This window comes from Tiliqua scincoides, chromosome 3, assembly GCF_035046505.1.
Source record: "Tiliqua scincoides isolate rTilSci1 chromosome 3, rTilSci1.hap2, whole genome shotgun sequence".
Lineage (NCBI taxonomy): Eukaryota > Metazoa > Chordata > Lepidosauria > Squamata > Scincidae > Tiliqua > Tiliqua scincoides.
In genome coordinates this window covers 236,067,469-236,089,611 of record NC_089823.1, presented here as the reverse complement: position 1 = coordinate 236,089,611, position 22,143 = coordinate 236,067,469, and the positions used below count along the sequence as shown (strand labels likewise).

At 47.7% G+C, this 22,143-nt stretch overlaps 1 pseudogene; it reads left to right on the top strand.

The window, feature by feature from the left end:
* The first annotated feature begins 1,934 nt into the window (after positions 1-1,934).
* LOC136645338 (cytochrome P450 2J4-like) lies at positions 1,935-20,107 on the top strand (annotated as a pseudogene).
* Positions 20,108-22,143: the final 2,036 nt, after the last annotated feature.

Genomic DNA, 22,143 nt, shown 5'->3' with positions numbered 1-22,143 from the left:
CCCTGCTCTCTTCCAACTGCTGGGGGCTGCTGGGGGGACGACAACAGTGTAGTCTGTTGCCATGCGCGTGACATATACTTGGCTGCACACGGTGATCACAGCAGGCAACATTTGCCCCTGAAGTCGTGCGTGGGAGTTTTTGCCTGCCCAGCCTCTGATGTTGCCCCTCTAGCAGCTGTAGGCCGGTGCATCCGCTACCCCCTGCACCCCCTTAGCTGCACCACTGAGTGACTGGGGTTCCACTGTTCACCACCAAGAACAGCCATATTCAGACAGCGACTTGTAGCCCCTCCGTCCAGGGAGTTGGGGACATTCTAGAACAGGAGTGGGGAACTGCGGCCTTAAGGCCACATGCAACCTTTGGGGGCAGCAGTTGCAACCTTCTGTGTATTTGTCCACAAATACTAAATCCACCTTTTATGTCATGACATAATGCCAAACCTGGGTATCTGTTCAGTAACTTTTATTCGTTCTACCCTGTCAGAGGCAATGCTGCAATTGGCCAACTGGCAACTGCCCAGGGACTTGTGTCATAGGCCTGAGAGCTTCTTAGAGAAAGAACTGTAATCCGTCAAATAAAAATGAAAACCTTTTCTAGTTCAGGAAAATAATAATGAATTATATTTGAAAGTAATACACACAAAATGTGGCCTCTCAATATTAAAAGGTTCCCCACCACGTTCTAGGAGCTTTCCTGAACTTTCACCACTTTGACCCAACCCTCTTCTCCGGTAGTGCCAGCAGAGCACATGCTCTCCCATTGCAAAATTGCTGTAATGATCTGATTGTCATTTGAGCAGGAAGCAGATAATTGTGACTCGCATTAGTAGCAGCTTGAGTGGAGGCGGCAGCAGACTGGTGGTGAAAGGCACCTCAGGTCTGCAGCTCCTGTGCCCCCCTTGGAATCTGCTGCTGCTGCAGACTGCACCAGGTGGCCTCATGGATGGGCCCGCTGTGCTCCCCAGAGCAGGGCCTCTGGGAGGAATTTTATCAGAGGGTACAAAGTCTCTTTTGGGCCCCTTTCCAAAGAGGGAGGGGTGAAACAGAAGGGGGGAAGGGCAAAACAGGGTGGGGGGAGGGTGGAGACAGCTGGAAAAGTCTTTGGAGCCCAGGTCTACCCACTCATGTGACATTAGCAGTTAGATATGGTAATATGGAAAACCAAACACACTCCTACGTCTCTCTAAAAATTTTAAAATATAAAATCATGCAGAAAATTAGCATCATCACATTTAGGCTCACACTAAGAACTTAAGAACAGCCCCACTGGATCAGGCCACAGGCCCATCTGGTCCAGCTTCCTGTATCTCACAGCAGCCCACCAAATGCCCCAGGGAGCACACCAGATAACAAGACCTGCAAGGCCTCCTGGGAATTGTAGTTTAAGAACATAAGAACAGCCTCACTGGATCAGGCCATAGGCCCATCTAGTCCAGCTTCCGGTATCTCACAGCGGCCTACCAAATGCCCCAGGGAGCACACCAGATAACAAGAGACCACATCCTGTTGCCCTCCCTTGCATCTGACATAGCCCATTTCTAAAATCAGGAGGTTGCACATACACATGGCCTGTCTTGGAAAAGCGCAGTGCGTAACACATATAATCCAGCAGCAATGAAAATCTTCCCTCCTTTATCTGAACATCTGATAATTTGTGCTACGCATGCCAAAGCAACAACCACATATGAGGAAGGTCACATTCCTAGACTGTAAATGACCCTTATGGTGGCACATAGTTGGCAGTTTTGCCTGGCTCATCACAATGTATTGCTCACTGGCATCTTTGTTGCCTGGTGCAGGAGGGTATAAAAGGAAGTAAGTCAGAGCCAGCAGATGTTTGAGGAAGATAGGGAGGCATCCAGAAGGAAATTGCAGGGCTCCTCTGAGACTTTTCTGGTTAACAGACTTAACACGGAGCAGACACTTGGACAGCGATGGGGATCGGTGGCTTCTTGACTGCTCTGGCCACCTGTCTCCTGGCTGTACAATTCGTGAAGCTGCTTTGGGCAAGACGACGGTTCCCTTCTGGACCTATCCCCTTGCCCCTCATTGGAAGCCTGTGGAGGGTTGGCTGGAAGATTCGTCAAGATACTTTAATGAAGGTATTTTTCTAAATAATTAAAGAACGCAGTCGAGCAAAACGTTTTTGTATCTAGAGAAACATGTTGCCCATTTTGTGGCAACCCTTGCTGAGATGGTGACCCTCGTGGAGCAGCAGGGAATTGTGGGAGGATATCTGAGGCTGGGATTAGGCAGTAGAGGAGACCCAGAGTTGCCACTAGTCCATGTTCTTGTCTCCTTGTTACTGCCCTGGGATGGGGAGTACAGCACGGCATGTGACACTATTGCTTTCCCTGTACATAACTGGTTGTTGATGGAGGGTGCGGGGAAAAGCAGTTTGACCATGTCAAAAATGAATGAAGATGGGTGCGGGTTTAAATAGATCTATAATGCCAATATATAAGAGGTAGATGTCTTAGAATCAGGGCTCCCCAAGACTTCCTGACACCCGAAGATTCATGCCAAATGCTGCCCCCCTTATCCAATGATGTGCCAGGCTCTGTGCCTCCCGTTCTCCCATTTTCTAGCTCATCAGTCCTTCCCTCCACATTTCCTCTTCCTTTCTGTCCCTCTTTTCCAATCCAGGGAGTGGAAAGAGGAGGACAAGCAATGGGGGCAAGTAGGCAGACAGAGATGGGCACCACCAATGGGCAGCTGTTTTGGTTGGCCTCATGGATGGGCCAGCCTTGCTTAGAATATGTTTGAAGTTTGTCCTCGCCATTCTATCCTGCATTAGCTACATGGATGTCGACTACACCTTGTAGTGTACCTGTGTGCAAACTGGGCCCTCTTCTCAGGGACAAGAAAAAGGTCCAGCCTTGCCTTTTCCCTACTATGCAAGTTTTCAAGATGTACATTTGGGGAGGGCATTCAAATTTACAATCTCCCACTGAAGTGGCACAGTCCAGGCACAGTCTAACCATGTAATATGAGTAGAAGTATTTCTTTCTGGGAAGACAGGTTTACAGCCTAAGTCTTACTGAACACAATGGGCTTACTTCTGAGTAAAATAAGTAACATTTTCAAACATCTCTCAGTTGGAGGTATTTGCCTAAACAGAATCTAGACCAGGGGTGCTCAAACTTTCAACTTTAGGGATGCTGGACCTTTAACAAGTGTATAGAAGAGAGAATTTCAGAGCAGCTGCACCTGCTGAAATTCTCTCTTCTATACACTTGTTAAAGGTCCAGCATCCCTAAAGTTGAAAGTTTGAGCACCCCTGGTCTAGACTCTTTGTTGTGTAAAGCAGTCCACCCATAACCTTCTGAGAGGATTTTGCTCAGGAAAAACAAACTGCTGGTGGACTCCCCGCCCCCCAGGCCTGTCTTCCACTGAATTCAGAGGCACCCAAAGAAGGCAAGCATTGGGGAACTGGAGAGAGGAAAGAGGCTGGAGGGGCAACTGTGACAGATGGGGCAAATAATGGGAGGTTAAGGAAAGAGCAGAAGATGGGAGCAGAAAGCGGCAAGGATAAGGATAAGAAGTGGGAAGGATAATGGAAGGATAAGAATGGGAAAACCAGAAGTGCCTTCTTTTGGATCAGCACTCATAAGGCTTAATTCCAGCAGGCCTGAAATTTGGAAAATGCTTATATCAAGTAACTCTAAGCAGGGGCAAAGTGCCCTTCCCTCCTTACTAAATAAGGATCCTCCATACACACTAGTAGTGTGAAAATGTGGCAAGAGTAAACAAATAGTTCTGTACCTTTATGTGGAGCTGATCCAGGTCTGTTCACAGCTCCTCTCTACTCAGACAAACCCAACTTAGGCAGGCTTAACATGGTTCCAGAGTAGGAAGTTGTGGGTGGAGGCTGTTGCCTACTGGGAATTGAGAAGCCAGAATTGCATCACTCCAGCTGAGTGGGTAAAGGTGTGACAGTGTGTTTTGAGTGGGTATATGTTGGTAGCCCTAACCGGCCCTCTGGCTTTAGCCATGATGAGGCTGAAATATGTGAGTGAGCATCACACTTTCCCCCCTCTCTCCCTTGTCACAAATTCTCTTCTTCTCTTGGAGACTGTCTCAGAGTTGCAGTGTAAATTGAATTTCAGATGGATCTGGTATTGATATTTGATTGTGTTGTAATCAGGGATTCCTACAAGCAAAATTTTTGCTGAACAATCCCTGCAGAAGTTCTCAACTGGGGGAGTTTGGCAGGCAAACCCCTCAGTGTGTGATTATTGTCTGGGCTCTGGCAGCCTTGGGCCATCTACTGCTTTCAGGTACGGAGAAGCTTGAGCTGTGTCAAGTCTGGCAAAAAGCCCTCCTGCAAGGGAAGACAGTAACTAGTTAGCAGGCACTGGGCGTGGGCCTGCTTCACAGAGCACATGACACTCCCACATACGGCAATATTGCCTTTACGTTTCATAACAGGAACAACAGGAAGTGTGGAGTAGTTTACATGCAGAGGTGACTTGATGACTCCTTGAGCAATTGTTCTGCAAAATATCTGGCTACAGTGTGGAGGGCCTTGTTATGAAACCCCCCCCCCCCATTTCCCTGCGTGCTACTGGGATGAGCCTCTTGTAGCTGAAAGAGCACCAGCGGCTGTCACTTAAGGCTATGGTTCCCAAACTGTGCACCATGGCTCCCCAAGGAACTGTGGAAACCAGCCAAGAGAGCCATGGAATCCTCATGAAATACCCACCACCCTGTAAAACAGTGGTTCTCAACCTTTAGGAGCCCATGGACCACTTAGGAAACATTGGAATTGTCGTGGACCACATGCAACCCCCTCCATCCCCATCACACACACAAAATAATTTGGTAGCCCATGGGGGAGGGCTCGGTGAGACACTGGAAATGTCAGCTGCTTTTGCCCTCCCTGCCTGCCCTCCCTCCACCCAGGAATGCCTCCCTCCCGCCTCCTCCCCGCCCACCCCAGAGCCTTGCATCAGCCCAGCTGGGCCACTGCAAGGCTCGCTGAGCAAGCCACCACGGAGGCTGGATTCAGCCTCTGTGTACTGGTGCACCACTGTGTGCTGGCGCTGCTTACTCTGGAGGAGGCACAAATGTGCTTTACGGGCTGGGCCAGTGCAAGGGACATGCGTGGCCCAAGAGCACCTCTGAATTGCGCCGCTGGTTTATTTTACAATGTCTTTGTCAAGATTATTGTGATCAAGAGTGCGGTATACTTTGAGCACTTAGAAAAAGTGCTGTATAAATACTGTTGTTCTATCTTACTGTCCCCAAACTAGTCAATGCCACGTTATAGATTTAATTGTCCCTATTGTGTGCAGAGGTGACTTTTGTGTGCTTTGACTTCACCCACAGCTTGCAAGCAGTTATGGAAACGTTTTTACCTTATGGATAGGACATCTACCCGTGGTCGTATTATCTGGGTTCGAGGCTGTGAAAGATGGACTCACTCACGATCCTGAAGCATTGTCTGGGCGACCAGCAATCCCATCTTTAAAAATTCTGGGAAACGAAAAGGGTAAAAGCTGTTGCAAACACCAGGTTTCTTCCCTGCCAGCCATATGAAGCTGGGAGTTGTTTGGTGGTTTGTTTGTTTTTAACCTCAGTTTGTATGGAAAGGAGCACATTCTGTATTCATTTGTAATGTTTGGTGAAGGGTTAAAACGAGCGGCTAAAATGCTGCCCACACCTTGCTTCAAACTAGTTCCTGCTAATGGGGGAGCCAGATAAGTTGCTTTCAGGAAATGGATCTGGCCCGTGGGCAGTAGCAGCACTAGGGTACTGGGGCCTGCAGCAAAGCCTTGCACTGGGCCCCCATGGTGCTCCCGCCCTCTCCCTGATGGCACATTGAGGACTATTATTATTATTATTATTAACAGTATTTATATACCACTTTTCAACTAAAGTTCATAAAGCGGTTTACAGAGAAAAGAATCGAATAACTAATGGCTCCCTGTCCCAAAAGGGCTCACAATCTAAAAAGATGCAAAAGAACACCAGCAGACAGCCACTAGAAAAGACAGTGCTGGGGTGAGGTGGGCTAGTTACTCTCCCCCTACTAAAAAGAGGAGCACCCACTTGAAAGAGTGCCTCTTACCTAGTTAGCAGGGGTTGACCCAGTTAGCAGGGATTACCACTGCCATCGGCTCAGGATCTGGCCTAGCCTACTGGATTTTCTAATGGATGTGGACACTTGGCCACTGCGCCACCTTGTTGGAAGAATCTGAGAATGCTTAACATTGGGCGCCATCCTAACCCCTTATGTCAGTGCTTTCCAGCACTGGCATAGTGGTACCAATGGGACATGTGCTGCATCCTGCAGTTGGGTGTCACTCACAGAGGCCTCCTCAAAGTAAGGGAATGTTTGTCCCCTTACCTCAGAGCTGCATTGCCCTTATGCCAGTGCTGGAAAGCACTGATAGAAGGGGTTAGGATTGCGCCTATAGTGAGGCAAGAATTTAAGCTTGATGGCAATAGGCAGCACTGTAAATAGCACAAAAGATAAATTGTTGAAATATCTTGAGTTAGTGTCTGAGGGCCCAAACCTGTCCAACTTTCCAGCATCCTCAATGCTGGTGCATCCTCAATGCAGCCCTGGGTAAGGGAACACATGTTCCCATATGTTGAGGGCGCTTCAGTGACTGCCCGTCCACTGCAGGATGCAGAGCATGTCCCATTGGCGCAGCTACACCAGCACTGAAAAATTGGATAGGATTGGGCCCTGAGTCAGTATTAGGAGTAAACTTCTCCTGGGTCAGCACCATCAGGTCCACTTCCCTTCCTTCCTACCCCCACTCAGGCTCTTGGCTCTCAGAAGCTACTGGGACTGCCAGTTCTGGCTCTCAGTCCTGGATGACACCAGGCTGTCAGCCCCCTTATTTTGGTATCACCTTTTTGTTCTCTTTCTTTATTCTTACAGTAAAGCTCCCTGTTGAGTTTGAGAGAACCACATGTGTGTGTTTTCTTTCGAATCGTTCTGCAAAGCTGGCATATTGATACAAAAGGTTCCACACATGAACCATCTTGCTTGGGATCCTTGGTCCTGATTTGGCTTACATCCTGATGCCACTTCTGCCTGAGGTCCCGCCCCCATTTCTGATGCATAATGTTGCTGGTTCTTGATCACTACAGGTATTATGTATTCTAATGGCAAAACCTGGAAGCAGCAAAGGCACTTTGGACAAGCTACAATGCAGAAGTTGGGGCAGAGGGAAAAGGGTCTGGAACATCAAATAGAAGAGGAGGCCTGTCAACTGGTGGAGAGCTTTGCGCATGAAAAGGGTACGTATATGACGGCCAAGAGATTAGACAGTTGTGCAGTCTGATCTGCAACACTCTCTTCCCAGTTCACCTAATAGCAACTGTAGGAAGTAACTTTTGGGAACATTTGTTCCTACATTTCAACCTATAACTAGTGCTGGAAGATACCTTTGATGTGCAGCACAGCTCAGATCTGCGTGAAAATTGTCTTTAACGTGAAAGAAAGTCATATTCTCAGGCAGACCAGTCAAAGACCAGGCTTGAACTTGTACCCACTCAGACAAAGACCTGTCTTGGCCAGCATCCTGTTCCCCAAGGGGCCAACTCTTTATATTCAGGATGCCAGCTTAGCAGGGCATGAAGCCAAGTGCCTTCCCCTAATGTGGCTCCCCACCAAACTGTATTCAGCAGCAAGTTGCTTCTGAACATTTAACCATCATGGCTAGTAGCAACCAATAGTGTCTAGTTGGGACCCACTGGTGGGTTGTGACCTGGTTTTGGTGGGTCCTGTAACAGCTGAGCAGAGCCTCCAATGAAAAGATCAGATAACCGCCTCAAACTCTAAGGCCGTTCAAACATCAGGTAGCTGCTAATGGCGTTACTAAGAGCTCAGCTCCTGTAGTTTGCAAGCATGTGTAAATATAGGGATAAAAATGTCTGAGCATTTTATTTTCCTGATTATTATTCTTGTAAAGAATTTAAAAAAAAAAAAGTACTTTTACAGTAGATTTTTTTAGTCTTGTAAACTTAGGTGGGTCCTGATAGAGTGTCATTTTAAAAAGTGGGTCCTGGTGCTAAAAGGTTTGGAAACCATTGGTTTAGTGCCTTTTAAAAGCCTCCTAAGCTCATGGCCATCTCTTTCTCCCCCCCCCCTTCTGTTTTTGTGTATTGTTGATGGCTGTGTTAAGAAACAAGTTCCCCTTGAAACAAGGTAGCAGTATCAATTATATTAAGCCATCCTGTGCAAAATTGTCAAAGTAATGTGGTGGTTGGTAAATGACATTTTGCATATTTCAAATCATCTAGTCTAGGATGTTATTAAGCCATCTTTTCTTTTGTCTTCCTCTTGGTCTTTTTCCAGTACTTTTGGCTTTATATGCTTTATTGACTAGACAAGAGTTGTTCATGCACAGTATATAGCCAGAACCTAGATTTAATAACCAGTACTGAAGGCAGTTTCTTACCTGCTTGGGTCCATACATGACTGTATTCCTCCATTGTTACCACCACTGAACTCAGTATTTTATGTAGATAGCAGGTCTACAACTTGTTGTAGTTTCTGTTGTTTCTGTTGATCTTTTTGGTCTTTTCAAAAGCCATCTAAGCTATTGGCCATCTCTGCAAACAAATGCAAACTGAGAATTCTAAGAACATAAGAACAGCCCCACTGAATCAGGCCATAGGCCCATCTAGTCCAGTATCCTGTATCTCATAGTAACTCTCAGGGAGCACTCATAAGAACATAAGAACAGCCCCACTGGATCAGGCCAGAGGCCCATCTAGTCCAGCTTCCTGTATCTCACAGCGGCCCACCAAATGCCCCAGGGAGCACACCAGATAACAAGAGACCTCATCCTGGTGCCCTCCCTTGCATCTGGCATTCTGACATAACAAGAGCACACAACAAGAGACCTGTGATTAATGATTTCAAGCATGGAATTAGCCTTCTTCACTGCCGCCACACATTGGGTTGATACTTTCATCACCCGAAGATCCCTCTCCTGTTCCGTCACAGACAGCTTAGAACCCGATATGTGAAGTTCTGATTTTTTGCCCCATTGTGCATGACTTTACACTTACTTACATTGAAATGCATCTGCCATTTTGCTGCCCATTCTGCCAGTCTGGAGAGATCCTTCTGGAGCTCCTCACAATCTCTTCTGGTCTTCACCACTGGAAAAAGTTTTGTGTCGTTCGCAAACGTGGCCACCTCACTGCTTATGGAAGGGAGCAGCTCTTTCTTGAAAAGCGGGGGAACTTACTCAGTTGTTGGCAAAAAACAAAACTATAGAATTTGCCTTCAAAATCTGAGATGGTTGGGAAATGAAAATCTATGTTTCTCTACTTCAGAGTATGAATTTTAATTTCAGAGCATTACTGCACAATCCTATACATGTCTACTGAGAAGTTGTGCCGCTTACTCCCAGAAAGTGTGTATAGGATTGCGACTGGGCAGCCCAATCCTGAGCTGCCTGGTGCGTGGGGCTACCATGGTACCAAAATGACTTCTGTGGCATCCTGAGCGCACCAGGCAGCCGACAGCGGCTCCTTGGGAGAAGAGAACATTTGTCTCCTTCCTCTAGGTAAGGGAAATGGCCCCGCAATGGGGCTTCTCAACTCCGTGTCAGCTATTTAGCTGGTGCAGAGTCAAGATACCACGTGTTGGCCCGCGAGGCCCAACATAGGGCTCTGAGCTCTGCTGGTCTTGCCCACTCGCCCTGCTCCCTCCCCTGCCACACCTTCCCCTGCCTCTATCTGCCCTGGAACGTCTCCCCCCATGCCCCCACTCTCCTCTCTGCTGCCCAGAGCTCCAGGTGAGCGCCAGGCGGCAGACTGTTGGCCTCTGACTGGCACTGGCCCAGCGTGGGCCAGCGCTCTGAATGGTGGTTCTGGCACAGCGTCTAGTGTGGCTGAAAAGGCCGATTCGGGAGTGACAATCCCTTCCACACCGGGAGCAAGTGCAGTCTGTCCCTGGTCTATCTCCCTGACTATGGGCCTTCCTTTTTTGCCTCTTTGCCTCAGTCTGTTGGCCAAGTGTCTTTTTAAACTGGGAAAGGCCACGCTGCACAGCCTGCCTCCAAGCGGGCTGCTCAGAGCTTTCCCACTTGTTGAGGTCCACTCCTAAGGCCTTCAGATCCCTCTTGCAGATGTCCTTGTATCGCAGCTGTGGTCTACCTGTAGGGCGCTTTCCTTGCACGAGTTCTCCATAGAGGAGATCCTTTGGGATCCGGCCATCATCCATTCTCACGACATGACCGAGCCAACGCAGGTGTCTCTGTTTCAACAGTGCATACATGCTAGGGATTCCAGCACATTCCAGGACTGTGTTGTTTGGAACTTTGTCCTGCCAGGTGATGCCGAGCATGCGTCGGAGGCAGCGCATGTGGAGAGCGTTCAGTTTCCTCTCCTGTTGTGAGCAAAGAGTCCATGACTCGCTGCAGTACAGAAGTGTACTCAGGACGCAAGCTCTGTAGACCTGGATCTTGGTATGTGCCGTCAGCTTCTTGTGGGACCAGACTCTCTTTGTGAGTCTGGAAAACGTGGTAGCTGCTTTACCGATGCGCTTGTTTAGCTCGGTATCGAGAGAAAGAGTGTCGGAGATCGTTGAGCCAAGGTACACAAAGTCATGGACAACCTCCAGTTCATGCGCAGAGATTGTAATGCAGGGAGGTGAGTCCACATCCTGAACCATGACCTGTGTTTTCTTCAGGCCGATTGTCAGTCCAAAATCTTGGCAGGCCTTGCTAAAACGAACCATATACATAGTAGCTTGTTGAAAGTACAGGTCTGTAACATTTCCCCAAATGCAATCACATACCATGGTAGAATCAAGTCTAATATATGAAAAATAAAATATTGAAATGAATGGGGAACCACCTGAAATTGACTTGCAACCCACCTAGTGGGTCCCGACCCACAGTTTGAGAAACACTGGTGTAAGAGATTTTTTTTTTCCAGCTCAGTTGTAGGTGCAAGGAAAAAATGGCTAGTAGGAGGCAAGGGAGATGCTGCTGGAGTGCATTTTATTAAATCTCTCTTAATCAGATTCTTGTCTCAATGATCGCACTAGCCTGAAAGAAAGCATCTGCAATCATGGTAGTCGCTATGGTACAGTACAGCATTGCCTGGAGGAAATAAATGTGTGTGATTTTCATGATGGGGAAGATCTGTTAACCTCCCTGGGGAATCGATGCTGATGTAATTGTGACTGGTGGCGTTCTATCCGCGTTCTATCCGCAGGGCAGCCTCTGGACCCTTCATCAGCCATCATGCGTTCAGCTTCCAAAGTGATCTGCGCTGTGGCTTTTGGACACCCCGTTTCCATCGATAATGAAGACTTATGCAAACTGATCGAACACATCAATGTTATTACAAAATTTGAAGGCACTGCTGGAGATGTTGTGAGTAGTCATTTATTCCCTGTGGAACTGGAGAGTTCTCCTCAGTGGGGCAACATTATGTCACACCTTCATCTGTCTTATGCTGAATCAGAGCCCAGGTTCATCTTACTTAGTTTGTCTGCTCTCCATGGAAAAGGCTGAGGTCCTTCCCATCCTCCTAGCAGGGCAGGAGGTGGTAACTTCAGGCAACAGGTGAGCAATAGGCACCCACCTCGGCTCGCCCACCCGCCTCCACGGCTCCTTGCCCTCCTCCCACTCTCTGGATTAGGAAAGAAGAGGAGACTGAAGCAGAAGAGGAAGTGTGAAGGAGGCTGGTTTGGTGTCTGCCAACTCTGTCCCTCTCATCCTTTCCAGTCCAAGGAGTTGGGAGAAGCAGAGGTGGGCACATCATCAGGTTAAGGGGGAAGCATTTGGCTGTCACCTCAGGCCCCTGGAGACCTTGCCAACTCTGCCTCTAACCTTAGATCCTTTTGAAGAGCTGAAGCCTTGCAAGCAAAGTAAGTGCTTGCTTTCACCTTTCACTTCAGTCTCTCGCCATAGCCAGTGGTACAGTTCCCATTCCCATGTAACCAAGTAGCCTTGCTGCATGTGGGATTGGCTGCTGTGGGTTTTTTGTTGTGCTGGGGAACGTGAGTGTACTGCCTCTGGCAGGGGTGGGGAAGGAAACACTGTTAGAAATTGGTGGTGCATTCAAAATAGTATGTGTAAGCCAGAGAGGAAGTTGTGATACATTTTCAAAGCATTCAGTAATGTTCATAGACATTTTCTTTTGTCTTTCCTACAGCTATATAACATCTTCCCTTCACTTGCACAATATCTCCCTGAACATCACAAAGCGGTGTTTTCCTCCTCTGAATATGTGCGTTCCTTTATCAGGAAGGAAGTAGAAAGCCGCAAGAGTAAGAAGAAGAGTAAGGAACTCTGTGAGCCACAGGACTACATTGACTTCTATTTGGTTCAGATGGACAAAGTAAGTTTCTGTTATGTAATATGGGCATCTGCCTCTCACTTGGACCACTGGTGATGACCCAACAAGCTGAAGGCGGCTCACAAACCACGTATGGCCACAGCTAAGTAAATTCCTCGTTTTTGCTCCCTACCCAGACTACAAACATGGTGAATTATCAAGCAGGCCATCAGGCATGGTTGGTGGGTTACAAGTTACTTAGCTCCTTGGAAGATTCAGATCAGGTGGGAGAACCTGATCTTTATTTATAAAGACATCAACAAGTGGTTTGGACTAGCAGGGATGTGCTGGAGTCACACCTCTGAGTCCCAAGTTGAGTCTTGAGTCTCTGCCCCCCCCTTTACTTGAGTTGCAAATGAGTCATAATGGGCAGCCTTGTCCAGAGCCCAAGTTCAGAGTCACTCTGACTTGAGTCTGAGTCTTTTTGAAAAGCGAGTAAAACTGCGAATCAGGTGCAGCTCCTCTGAAAAAATGGAGGTGCTGGTGGGGGTATGGGAATGTGGAGGTGTCAGAGTTCTCATTTAACACTGCCCTGATGTTCCACCCCATCTGCTGTCAGTGATGTGTTGAAGTCCTTCTTTTCAAATGAGCGACAAGTTTGGAAGCATTCCTCTCCTATTGCAAGGAAGCACCTCCTCCCTGCTTTGCCTGCTTCCTTAGCCTCCTTTCCTATGTAATCCCTGTCCATTGGGCTTCTCCCCTCCCTCACCCAGACAGAGACATCCTCCCTCAAAAAACTCAGGCCATCCCATTCAGCCAATTGATTGTCCATTCCTTCCCAGATGAACAAGAGACCGTGTTCCCACCATGTCCTGGCTGCCCCCGCCTTCCTTTGGTTCCTCCCCTCATCCTTGTGCAGTCTTCCTCCCTCCTCCCCTCCCCCCAGCCCCCACCTCCTGGAGCCAACCCACCCTCCTCCCACCAAGTCTGTTGCTTGCGCAGCTTTGAATGAGGCTTCTGGATTGCTCACAAGGTCTTTCTGGTCGCCGAGGAGGCACCGAAATAAAAGTGAGCAAGCACACAGAGTGGACTGGGCTGGTGGGCCGATAGACTTGAGATCTGAAACTTGAGTTAATGAGACCAGGCTTGTTTCTGAGATAAGGAATGAATCACAAATCAGTTCTGGGTTCACGAATCAATCCCAGTGTAACTTTGGTGTGCACGAGTTGCAAAAAATGTGTATTTTTGTGACTCGAGAATGAATCACAGCCCATTCCTGTGGTATTAACAGTCCTAAAAAGGCAGACACTTTATGGAGTGATCCTCTAGATCCAACTTGTATGCTGTAGGGAGATGACTCAACCAGTCCGTGTCTTTCCAGTAATAAGTAGCTGACTAAACTACATGAGAAGATGCCATCTTTCTCATGCTTCTCCTCCTTTGCAAGGCAACGCTCATCAAGTGGAACTGGGGACAGAGAAGCACTAATATGATGTCACATGGCAGGTTTTCAGCTATACAGTGCTGGGCAGGTGTGGCCCAGGTATGGCAACACCCATGTCTCTCACCACAGCTTGTAGACTCTGCAGCTTTCATTGAGCTGAATACGGATGAGCATGGAAACTGGGAGATTTTTGACTGGATAATTTCAGAAGACTTTTGGCCTCTCCTAACTGAGATTTTTCCTGAACTTGATCCCAGACCTGGAAGCCAAATGGGACTTGTGCTCAGTCTGACTTGCTCTCCTAACCATCTTCAAGGCAGGCATAGAGAATTTGTGTGTGAGCTCCATAGACCACAAAAAGGAAGCTGTTGTGTTGGAACAACCCAACCACCTTCAACTGCCCACCCCTGCCATTGCTGTGATCTTCTTTTCTTGGCACTGCTTCCCATGATTTTTGTTCTGCACTAAAGTACAATCCTGTGAAGAAGAGGAATTGCATGTCTGAATACTCCCCCCCCACCTGTTAAAAATTCCCTTTCTGGAGAAAACTGACTTGTTATTGAGAAAGGTTCCAGCCTAGTCTATCCCTTGAAATGCTAGTTTTCTGTGTGCAGAGGGTATTATTTTTTAAATGCAGGTCGAGTATTCAGGGATGTAATTCTTTCACTTGCCATCTGTAGCAGTACATTCCTAACAAACCAAAATGTATGCCTTGACTGGTCCACAAATCACAAAATTCTGTTTTTTTTCTGAAAAGCAATGTGGTAATTCCACACAACAAAGTACAAATCATCCTTTTTCTGGAGTACAGCAGTGTACTGCATTCAGTGCAGAGAGCTGAGACGAGAAATGCAATGGTAGCCATTGAGACTGCAAAGGCTTCAGTAACTTGGGTTGCAATGTTGTGCTTCCAAATATCGTCCATAGGAGAAGGTGGATGCCACGTCTACGTTTGATGAAGACAATCTGATTCAAGCTATTCTTGACCTGTTTGCCTCAGGAACAGGCACTATAACTGCCACCCTAACATGGGCGCTGCTTTTTATGGTGACTCATCCTGATGTACAAGGTGAGAAGAGCTTATATGAAGTATGCTTATGAAACAACACCCCGGGGTTGTCTTGGGGGGTATCAAGGTGCCAAGATCGAGCTACTTTGTGACTCCGCCTAACTCCTCAGGTTTTTTCTTTCCCTGTCCTTGATTGACTCTCCTCCAAAAGCCCAGATTCCTGCATGGTTGCAAACGGGCCCATTCACTTTGAGCAGCAGATTAGGGTCTGAGCAGAGTGGTGGCAAATGGAAGCCTGCCACCTGCCTCCCACTCTGCCACTGTGGATGGGAATTTACTGGCCCCTTGCTGAATGCAGCCCCTTAATCCAAGTAGGCAAAGGTGGGCATTTTTGCCCAAAGATTGCCTCCCAGCACGCTCTGCATTGCCTGCTTTGTATAAAGACCCCGCCTGGAGGAAGGAGTGAGATAGCAGCATCCAGTCCTTGGAGCACAGCAATCTGACTTCCTCACTTCCTCCAGCAGGTGCTTTAAAAGAGCCTGGTGGGGGAAGATGCAAAATCACTCTTTCCTCCACTTTCCTTGACTCTGGAGCAGCCCTGCATGCTTCACATTACCTGCTTTGATTCAAGAGTCTGTGCGGAAGAAGGTGCCACATATGGGGGGGGCGAAGCTGGCTGGAGGACTGTGGCACTATGTGGTGCCTCAGGCAACCAGTGCCTTCAGCCAGCCCTGCATGGTTTCTAAGTCCATAGTCAGACTATTCTGCTCTGGCAAGGAACCCTTACAAGACCATTTAAATATGATTTTCATATCCTTTAAAGAAATAACCCCAAAGCAGTGGGAGGGAGAAAACTCATAAGTGCCATATAAAATTTCAAGCAATTGCATTCCCTTTTATTCAAGCACGTGCAACAATTTTCCTTTTAGATAAAGCTTTTGACCAGAGGTTCTCAAAACTCTTGGGATTAAAACTGTCAAGTTATGTCTTTTTTGGGGAGGGGGGTGAAGGCTGTGACGTGATCCCCTGAACCGCGTCACTAACGGGGGGGAAAGCTGCTGAGAAAAAAGCAATCACAAACAGCTCCTGGTTTGTGATTGCGAAACCAGAAGTGGTTTGCGGTTGTTTATTTTCAGTATTCTAAGACTGGGGAAGTCCTGCGGAGGACTGTGTGGGGCTCCCTGCACTTCCTGGATGTTGCAGCAGCCCCCTGTAAGTAAAAAAAGTACCCCTTCGCCCCCCTGTTAGGAACATGACCCCGGGGATTGCACCGCTGCCTTCCCCCACGTCTTAAGGGGCCAGGGACTGTTTGAGAACTTCAGGTTTTCCCAACTTCCCAACGCCCCAGTTTGAGAACTTCAGGTTTTGACATATTAGCCAGAGGCTCTGTTTAATGGAAGTTACTGGGCATGGATTAAAGTACTTGGATGAGTACTTAAATACATTTAAATTAAAGATTGAGGTATTGAGACAAGAGGGTGGCCCAGAAAAGATTCTTCTGCTTCTGAATCTGGATATTTGTTTTCCTCTCAGAGAAAGTCCGAAAGGAGTTAAGCAGTGCTCTGGAGCCCTCCAAACCCGTCAGCTATGAGGATCGGAAGATACTGCCCTATACTAATGCTGTGGTTAACGAGATCCAGCGCCTCAGCAACGTTGTATTATTTGCACTCCCCAAACTGAGTGTAATGGATGTGACTGTGCTTGGCCATTTCATCCCAAAGGTATAGAATGATTTCCATTCCTGCCCTCCTCTTTTCCAAGACAGGGGGCAGCCAGCCCTCGAACTTCCCCAACTGGGCCGAGCTAGGAATTAGCAAATGCTTCTGTCAGTGGGGTACTACATTTAGGAAAGGATGGGGTAATGACAAAATGGGACATTGGGGTAGAGAAACAAAGTTGTTGGAGTGGAGATATAAGGGGGTGTGTGTGTGTGTGTGTGTGTGTGTGTGTGTGTGTGTGTGTGAGTGAGAGAGAGAGAGAGAGAGAGAGAGAGAGAGAGAGAGAATAGCATGCTGAGATAAAAGAGAGAGGGTGCTATGGAGAGAAAAGGATGGAGGATTAACAGAGAGAATGCTTCAGAGCTGGTTGTCACCTAATCAAACACATCCTACTTAACCCTGACTTTCTACTTAGAAAAGGGTACACAGGGCAGATGGCAGTTAATGGACTTGTGGGGACCTCTGTGGGCACACTGGAGTCTCCACCTATGCACCAGAGATTTTGCTTGCACACTTTGGGGTGAGTTTCTAGCCGAGTCATCTTTCCTGCCATGGGTGCATGTCTGTCTTCTCTGCCTAGAACTGTCTGATCAAGTTACTTCCAGTAATCAGAACCTTTACTGGCATAATACACAGGTCCAGCCTATTTATACACGGATTTTTTATACATGGATTTGACTCAACATGAATGGCCCCTGCAAATAAGAAGGAATGTGCTGATCCCTGGAGAAGGGGAAAAATACACCCCTTTAAAATCAGTTTAAAAAACTGAACTGTTCTTTAACAATAGCCTCCTTAATGAGGGGGGGGGGCAGCTGGCTGACAATCCATCAATCCTTCTCTCTCCAGCTGACCCTCCCTTCCCCCTGAGAGCAAGTGAAAGAAAGGTGATCACTTTGCATTGGTGAAGGGAGCGGCTGAGTGAAGCGCCTTTCTAAGTGCTTGGAGGATGACTGATTGATGGATTGTCTTCTTAATGACTCTTATCTTACATCACAAAGGTCAGCAAGGCTGTTTTTAAATCACCAGAGCAAAGAAACTTTGTTTTTTAAATTGATTTGCAATAGTGTGTTTTTTTGCCATCCACACGAGTGCTTGGAACAGAACCCACATGAATAATGAGGCTCAACCTGTATACCTATACAAACAGTTCACAAACCTAAAGAATAATTCCTGATGTATCACCCATTTCTCTAATAGCTGAGCTATGGTGTTTCCCAGAGATGTTTTAGAAAAGCCCCCACTGTCTCAATTATAATCGAGTCCTCAGAGGACAGGTACCAAGTACACAGGAGCTAATTTTTCCCTTCTTTGCAGGATACCCTTGTGATTCCAGATCTGTGTTCTGTTCTTCTTGATCCCAAGCAATGGGAGACACCTCAGCAGTTCAACCCAAACCACTTCTTGGATAAAGATGGAAACTTTATGGCTAGAGAAGAATTCTTCCCATTTGGAGCAGGTAAAGGCATATTAAAAACATAAGCGCAACATCTGTCAAGGGTTTTGAACCAAATTTTTTGGTATGTTTTGAGACCTAGATGAGGCAGCAGGAAACTGAAAGATGGGCATTTGAATGCAATCCTTCTGCCTCTGCTAGCTGCAAATCACGTGTAAAGGCCTAAGCAGACATCAGGGCTGCTGTTTTGATGTAAGGAAACCACCACTTTCTCTTAATTTCAGCATGCAGTAAACAAATAACTACATCCATGGTCCAGAGCGTTGAGAGTGCCTTCACCCTGTTATAGCTCAAAACTGGTTTTGGAAGTTTTTCAGGGTGTGATGAGTTACTGGCAGCAAGAAAAATCCACAAGCCAAAGTCAGCCAATCACTTTATTAGGGACGGCAAACAAATCCCAGGAATTGAGCAGTAGGCATTTGAGTTCTCCAGGACACTTCATCACAGGCTGGATGTACAGCAAAACAAACAGACATGGCTTCTTTTCACTCTATACTCCTTTGTTGCTCTAGTTCTTACTTACTGAAATTCTAGTCCTCCAGACCCCACCTCAAATAGGATCAGTTAAACAGCAGTCTGACAAGGTAGCACAGATTTGGTCCACTCACTTACCAAAAAGCACCGGTTGAGAGCAATTCTGACCTTACATTCTCATAAGACTTTAACAAAAAATATAATACAGTCTTAAAAGTGCATTGCTGACATGTTCAGGGAAATGAGAGTGAATGCATGTTGAGGGGACATAACAAGGCAACTCTTTTTGGGTATTCCGGTGTAAATACTGTATGAAGAATACAACCCACTAAAAATGCATATCAACTAGGGCTACTTCATATGTTAGCCCTTCTTATGTTAGCCACCTTGGGTGCCCTTCGGGGAGAAAGGCGGAATATAAATAGAATAAATAAATATGTTGGCAACCTTCAGTCTCGAAAGACTATGGTATCGTGCTCTGAAAGGTGGTTCTGGAACAGTGTCTAGTGTGGCTGAAAAGGCCAATTTGGGAATGACAATCCCTTCCACACTGGGAGCAAGTGCAGTCTGGCCCTGGTCTGTCTCCCTGGCTATGGGCCTTCCTTCTTTGCCTCTTAGCCTCAGACTGTTGGCCAAGTGTCTCTTCAAACTGGGAAAGGCCATGCTGCACTGCCTACCTCCAAGCGGGCCGCTCAGAGGCCAGGGTTTCCCACCTGTTGAGGTCCACTCCTAAGGCCTTCAGATCCCTCTTGCAGATGTCCTTGTATCTCAGCTGTGGTCTACCTGTAGGGTGCTTTCCTTGCATGAGTTCTCCATAGAGGAGATCCTTTGGGATCCAGCCATCATCCATTCCCACGACATGACCGAGCCAAGGCAGGCATCTCTGTTTCAGCAGTGAATACATGCTAGGGATTCCAGCACGTTCCAGGACTGTGTTGTTTGGAACTTTGTCCTGCCAGGTGATTCCAAGAATGCGTCGGAGGCAGCACATGTGGAAAGCGAATAAATAAATATGTTACTGAATAAGGGCCCGGTCCTATGCAACTTTCCAACACTGATGCAACCATGCCAATGCCACATGCACTGCATCCTGTGGTGCGTTGGGGCACTCATGGAGGCCTCCTTGAGGTAAGGAAATATTTGTTTCCTTACCACAGGGCTGCATTGCAGCTGCGTTGGCGCTGGAAAGTTGAATGGGATTGGGCTGTTAGGCTGCAGTCCTATACACACATACCTAGGAGTAGGCCCCATTGAACACAGCATAAGATTGGGTTGTAAGTATACACTGCATGCACACATGTATATGGTCATGTCTGAAGTGGCTTCATAATATGTCACAATGCCTATGATAGTATGTGTGCAATCTCCCCTCCCTGCTGCCTGTCCATGTGGTGATAGGTGCGCAAAGGCACTTTAGATGACGGACTATAGCACATGCAAAGGTGTACCAGTAACATGCACTCTTAACTGTGATGTTTGAAGCAGCCTTTAGCAAATTAGTGCTGCAGGTATGAGATACTTACTGTCTTATCTTTACTCCCTCTGCAGGGTCCCGTGCGTGTCTGGGGGAGCACTTAGCACGAACTGAACTCTTTATTTTCCTTACCTCCCTACTGAGAGCATTTACTTTCCGGCTGCCTGAGGGAGTGAAAGAAGTCAACACAGAACCTCTACCAGGGGCTACAGTACACCCCCATCCATATAAGCTCTGCGCGATTGCTCACTAGGCTGCAATGGATTGAAGACCGAGGAAGGAGAATTGAGAGCAGCTTGTTTGTTGCTCTGGATTTTTAACATCTTAATGCTTAACTCTATACACTTCTCTATTCTATATTTCTGCTATCATGATTACGTGTCAATTATATCTGGGTCAGTAGTGTTCGGGGGGGGGGGGGATGGTTAAGTTTTTCAGGTGTCAAAATGGGCCATGTAATGGCCATGTAAGTGGCCCCTCCCGCTCGCCTTCGGGCCATTCCAGGTAAGGAGAGCAATGTGGAGGCATCTCCTCCTCATTGCTCTCACTGCCCGGAATGGCTTTGGAGGTGAGGGGGAGGGGCTGCTTACACGGTGCATTGAGGTTCCTGTAAACTTACTGTTTTACACCCCCCTCCCCCCGGCATGCCACTATCTTGGTGACTGCATTGTTTGGAGAATTCAGGCTTGCGCTGATTAAAGGATCATGTGTGACACACACACACACACACACACACACACACACACACACACACACACACACACAGAGCCTAAGCTGAGTAAAAGTTTCAAAAGCTGAGCAAAATTACTGCCCAGGCTCAGGTGTGCATCCTACCTTGTAAACGTCCTGAGAAAATAAGTAATCTGTACCTGAATGCCAATGCTCACTTTATGTTTTCATTTGTGGGTACAACTCCTGTAGCAATGATTTTTATCCCCTAGCATTCTGCATTCCCACCCACATAAACATGAACAATTCAAATACGAGCAGACTTCAGTGATGCATAAGACACATAATCAAATGTAATTAGCTTTAGAAAAAAGGTGATAATAAGGAACATAAGAACAGCCCCACTGGATCAGGCCATAGGCCCATCTAGTCCAGCTTCCTGTATCTCACAGCGGCCCACCAAATGCCCCAGGGAGCACACAAGACAACAGACACAACCTGCGTCCTGGTGCCTCCCCTACTGGTAAGGTAAGGTAAGGTAGCTTACCTCTAAGACCAAGACACATACCAACTATGACTTGTAACCTGTGATGAACTTTTCCTCCAAAAATTTGTCCAATCCCCTCTTAAAGGCAAGGTGCCATCACTACTTCCTGTGGCAAGGAGTTCCACAAACTAATTACATGCTGGGTAAAAAAATATTTTCTTCTGCCTGTCCTAACTCTCCCAACACTCAATTTTAGTGGATGTCCCCTGGTTCTGGTGTTATGTGAGAGGGAGAAGAGTATCCACTCTGGCCATAACCTGCATGATTTTGTATGTCTCAATCATGTCCCCCCTCAGGCGCCTCTTTTCTAGGCTGAAGAGGCCCAAATGCCTCTTCCTCATAGGGAAGGTGCCCCAGCCCAGTAATCATTTTGGTTGCTCTCTTTTGCACCTTTTCCATCTCCACTATATCCTTTTTGAGATGCAGCGACCAGGTGACTTAACACAGAAGCACAGCAGTAGATTATCCCGATCAACCCATTAAAGAGGTGATCGGAGTTTGTTTGGCCCTGGCCAGGACACTCTGAGAGTCCAGCCCCTCCCCAAGGGGGAGGTGAAGGGGGCTGGGTCTAGCAGCCACGGCGGACCTTTTAAAAGGGGACGAGACCCAGCCCTCTTCCTCCTTGTGCACGTGGGCACCGTGGGAATACCCACCCGCCCGCCCTAGAGGCAGTCTGAGTTTAACTGGTCGCCGTTTGGGGCCGGGTAGGAATTTTTTGCTGCCTGCCAAGATTGGCCGAGGGGCAGGCCGTTTTTTCGCCTACCTCAGACTGTTATGGGCCTGGGGGTTACACCCCCCCCCTGTTTGCAAGCTATCATTGGTCACTTTAAGAGGGCTGGTGGTGCAGGTTAGGAGGCGTGAATGGGACTTTGGCATGCACCTTCAGGCGGCATAGGCAGGGCAGAACCCTATTTCAGTCCTCAGGGGCTTGGCGGCACGAGGAAGTGGACGGGGCCCTGGCCGGGACCGCGGGGCACACCTCAGAGGCTCAGCGGCTCGAGGTGGCGCAGTCTGCGGTCCGGCTGCCTTCCCCTTAAGGGATAGACATGGATGAGATGCGCCGTCCCAGCAGCGGGGCGTGACTCGGA